This window comes from Octopus bimaculoides, chromosome 16 (assembly GCF_001194135.2).
Source record: "Octopus bimaculoides isolate UCB-OBI-ISO-001 chromosome 16, ASM119413v2, whole genome shotgun sequence".
Taxonomy (NCBI): domain Eukaryota; kingdom Metazoa; phylum Mollusca; class Cephalopoda; order Octopoda; family Octopodidae; genus Octopus; species Octopus bimaculoides.
This window is the reverse complement of record NC_068996.1, coordinates 51,863,032-51,867,768: the sequence shown is the minus strand read 5'-3', so window position 1 is coordinate 51,867,768 and position 4,737 is coordinate 51,863,032.

Genomic DNA, 4,737 nt, shown 5'->3' with positions numbered 1-4,737 from the left:
ACTGAACCCAGAACCATGTGATTGGTAAGCAAGTTACCTACCACAGACCCACTCCTGCACTTATATATCATCATTATCATCATCATTTAACGTCCGCTTTCCATGCTAGCATGGGTTGGCCGATTTGACTGAGGACTGGCGAACCAGATGGTTACAACAGACTCCAATCTGATCTGGCAGAGTTTCTACAGCTATATGCCCTTCCTAACGCCAACCACTCCGAGAGTGTAGTGGGTGCTTTTTACGTGCTACTGGCATGAGGGCCAGTCTGGCATGAGGGCCAGTCTGGCAGTACTGGCAACAGCCATGCTTAAATGGTGTTTTTTTATATGCCACCTGCACAGGAGTCAGTCCAATGTTTTGTTCACATGCCACCAGCACAAGTGCCAGTAAGGCGAAGCTGGAGACGATCATGCTCAAATGGTGCCTTTTACGTGCCACCGGCATGGAATCAAGACCGCTGCTCTGGCAGTGATCCCGCTCAGATGGTGCAGTTAGCGCTCTACTGGCACAGGTGCTAGTCATCGAATTTGGTTCAGTTTCGATCTCACTTGCCCCATCAGGTCTTTGCAGGTGTTATTCAAATCTTTTACTTCGGACATATGTTTCAAAGAAAACATTGGTATTACTCCAGAAGGAATAAAATGGTGTAAAACAATGCATTCTTTTCATCAGGAAAAGAAAGAAACCAAACACATGTCTTATTGATGTGTTACACATGTCCTCAGTAGTTACAGCCCATGTTTCACTGCCATGTAGCATGGCTTTTCGTACACATGCATCATACAGTCTACCTTTTACTCTGAGCAAGAGGCCCTTTGTCACCAGCAGAGGTAGGAGTTCTCTGAACTTTGCCCAGGCTATTCTTATTCTAGCCGCTACACTTTCAGAGCTACTGACTTGGTCCCCAAGGTAACAGAAGCTCTCAACTACTTTTAGTTTTTCTCCCTGGGATGTGATGTTAATTTCACACTTTGCCACGATCATAACTGGGGAGCAGAAATCCAGGTAAATGAATGCAAATGTTCTCCATGGGAGCAACGTGGCTTCCTTAATCCGTATTCTGGATGATCTTAGAATTCAACTAATCAGTTGCCAGCACATTGTGGCCATCTTAGTAATATGCACATGGAATGATGCATCACCACTCATGTGGATTCTCATGTCATGTACCAATGCTGACCCTGGTATTGCAATATCCATTGGTTTTGTGTATTCTGATTGCAACCAGTTTGTGGGCTGGTGGCAGAGTGCTTAAAACTTGTCAGCATTGTACCGCATATTGCTTTCTTCAGCCCAGTTGTATTTTGTATTGTCAGATTTTTCTAGTTTTCAGGTACCATCAGCATAGCTGATGACAGTAGTTGACTTTATAACTGATGGTATGTCTGAGAGAGAGAGAGATCCACCACAATCAGAGGGACTCCACTTGGTATTGATGTCTCCCCAGAAAGAGTATCATTGGCTGCACCTGTCTGACCCCTATCACCTAAAATGTTATGCAGCTACTCCCCAAGTTTTCCAGCAATACCAACAAAGTAACACAGTTTGTGACATATCCTGTGATCAACTTTGTTGAAAGCTTTAACAAATGTTTGAATATATTATTTCCACTTATGAACAATTGTTGTTTTAATACCTAGTCATAAAACTCTAATAGTTGTACAAGACAGCTCCCCACCAACAGAGGCCATGCTGTGTGGTAGTGAGAAAGTCATATTCTTCTAGAAACATAATTAGCTTCTTTCTGACAATGTGTTTCCTGACTTTGCAGACATGTGAGGTCTGATAGATAGTCTGTAATTCTCAGTATCTGCTCTGCTCACTCTTTTTAACAATTTTAGAAGTTTGCTGCATGTGAGAAAGCTTTGGGAAAGTATCCACAGAGGTTTTTTGAGAGCTTTTTTTGCTTGGCTTTAAAAAAAATAACTCGAAAAACATCAGGGACTGCTGATGAATTCAAGTTCATCTCCTCAATGGCTGATATTACAAGTTCTGCTTTTGTGTCAATGTAATTGATGGTTGCCACTTTCTTGTGTAGATCTGTAGTGTTGAAGAATTGATCTGCCTTGCCTATTTCCATATCTTCCAGTTAGGAAATGAAAATACTTTGGAATTGTTTATTTAGTATTTCACTTATCCTCACAGTCTGTAGTCAGTGAGATATTTTCTTCAATCAGTGACCATATCTTGTAGCACACCAACGTAGATTCTTTTACAATTTTGTAGAAGGCTTTAGAGATTTTTATATATTTTCAACTGTCCTCATTTCTCTTTCTCCCTTTTCTTCTTTGTGGGAGAGTCTGAGTGCATTTTTGCTCTCATTTCAGGTGAGACTTCTTGCTGCCATTAAGTTGTTTGATTAAATAATTTGAGATCTTTACTCTTTGTTTCATAAGGACTCTCCCATCTTGAGGAACAACATTGTGCATATTGGCCCTTCTCTAAGGGACAAATTTAATGCATATAGTTTGCATTATTGACATAAATTCTTTGAGTTTCCAGTTTATGATTTGCTCAGAGAAACTTTTGAGTCAATTTTGTATGAGAATTTCTCTTTGAACCAATTTCCAGTCAGCTTTGCAGAGTATCTTGTTTGCACAAAATTTAAATAAAGTTGCTCACCTCCCCCTCCCCCATATATATACATATGCATATATATATATATATATATATCCTCTCTGAGTGGTTGGCGTTAGGAAGGGCATCCAGCTGTAGAAACTCTGCCAAATCAGACTGGAGCCTGGTGTTGCCATCCGGTTTCACCAGTCCTCAGTCAAATCGTCCAACCCATGCTAGCATGGAAAGCGGACGTTAAACGATGATGATGATGATGATATATATATATATATATATATATATATATATATATATATTTGAGTATTGGTGGTAATGCTACATAAAAACCACGCAGTACACTCTGTAAAGGCTTCCAGCTGTAGAAGCCTCGCCAAAGCAGACAGTAGAGCTTGGTACAGACCTCTGGTTCCTCAACTCTTTTCAAATCATCCAACCCGTGAGAGCATGGAAGGAGGACATTAAATATGAATTCATGTATGTATTATGTATTTATGTGTGCATGTATGTATGTATGTGTGTGTGTGTGTGCACGTGTGTGTGTGTTCTGTTTTCTTCTTAATCATTTAAATTATTCCTCTGTGGAAAGTGCTGGTTTCTAACAAAGATACTAAGCTCCATCATTGGAACGTGGATAATGAAAACAATGTCATATTTTAAAGCTGGGAAAAGTCTTGCATGGTTTTACTGTTCCGCTTACAGATTGCATTCATAATGTGCAAACAGGTTGGTTGATTTCTTTTTCTGAAAATCCAAGCTTATCCAGGTTTCTTCTTAGGCATTTACTCACAAAAACCAAGTGTACTAATTAATATTAGTATAAATATGAATTTATAATCTGGGTATAGAAGCTCCATGTGTGTGTGTATGTGTGTGTGTGTGCACGTGTATGTGCATGCATGCATGCGTGTGTGTATATTTGTATGTTTGTTCTTGATTTTATTCTTCACATTTCTCACCAATAGAGATAGAGCTAGTTTTTAGCCCAGAAACAACTCTTTCATTAGAATTTGGACAACATCAAACATAGTAGTCTGCTATATACTTATCTGAATTTAGTCATGGAATTCCTAGAGATTTAAATGAATGAACAGTCTCAACTAATGTATGGTATCAACTTCCATAAATAGCTATTACAAACTTAGAAACGTTACTTAGATGACTATCTTATTCTACTTAATGATTTCGAAACCCTAATTAATAAGATAAAGAACATTGTACATTTGACAATGGAATACAGTCACAATCAAATATCTTTCCTGGAAATTTTAATCACCAAAAGACTCAAACATTGAAACTGACATTCACAACAAACCAACAAATTCCAAACAATACTTACTATACACTTCATGCCACCCAAAACACACCAAAATAAATATACCATTAAATCTAACAAGAATATGTTCAATTGTTTCGAATCTGGAAAGGAGGAATAAAAGACTCCAAGAACTAAAACAAATACTACTTAATGGACAATACCTAACAATGTTAATTGATAATGGAATAGAATGTGCCAAAGCAATGGACATTCAAGAATTACAAAGAACAAAAAACAATTCCAGTGCAGTGAATACTCTAGCTCATTAGTGGTTTGCAACCATTTTTAATTTATGGACCCCTTTGATTCCTGTTTTACTCAGGTGGACCCTTGAATGTTTTAATTTAAACTTTTAAGTAAAAATATAAAAAATATAAAGGGGCCAGCAGCAATATTTAAAGTTTTTTTTTTTACTTCTCTTTTTTCTTTTTTTTTTTTAGTTTACTTTATCATACAATGTTAATACATTACATGGACTAATTCTACATCAAAGAGTGGAATGTACAATTTTTTATAATTCAGACCACATCATGGTCCAAGCAGACAAAATGGAAAAGGTGTTGCCCTGAAGGATTGCAAGAAAAATGTGTTGAAACAGCCACTCCAACTCACAGAACCATTCTATGCTGAAAAAAATTGTATTGTCTTTATTATTAAATATTATTAAGAATTGTATTTAAAAAATTGTTAAAATATTTTGTATATTGTAGAAGTAAAACTAATTTATAGCAATTAAATTTTAACAAAAACTATCTTATTTGGACCCTCAAGGATCGTATGGAACTCAGTTAAGAACTACTTATAAAACAACACACAACCCAATGGAAACAGAACCATATAAT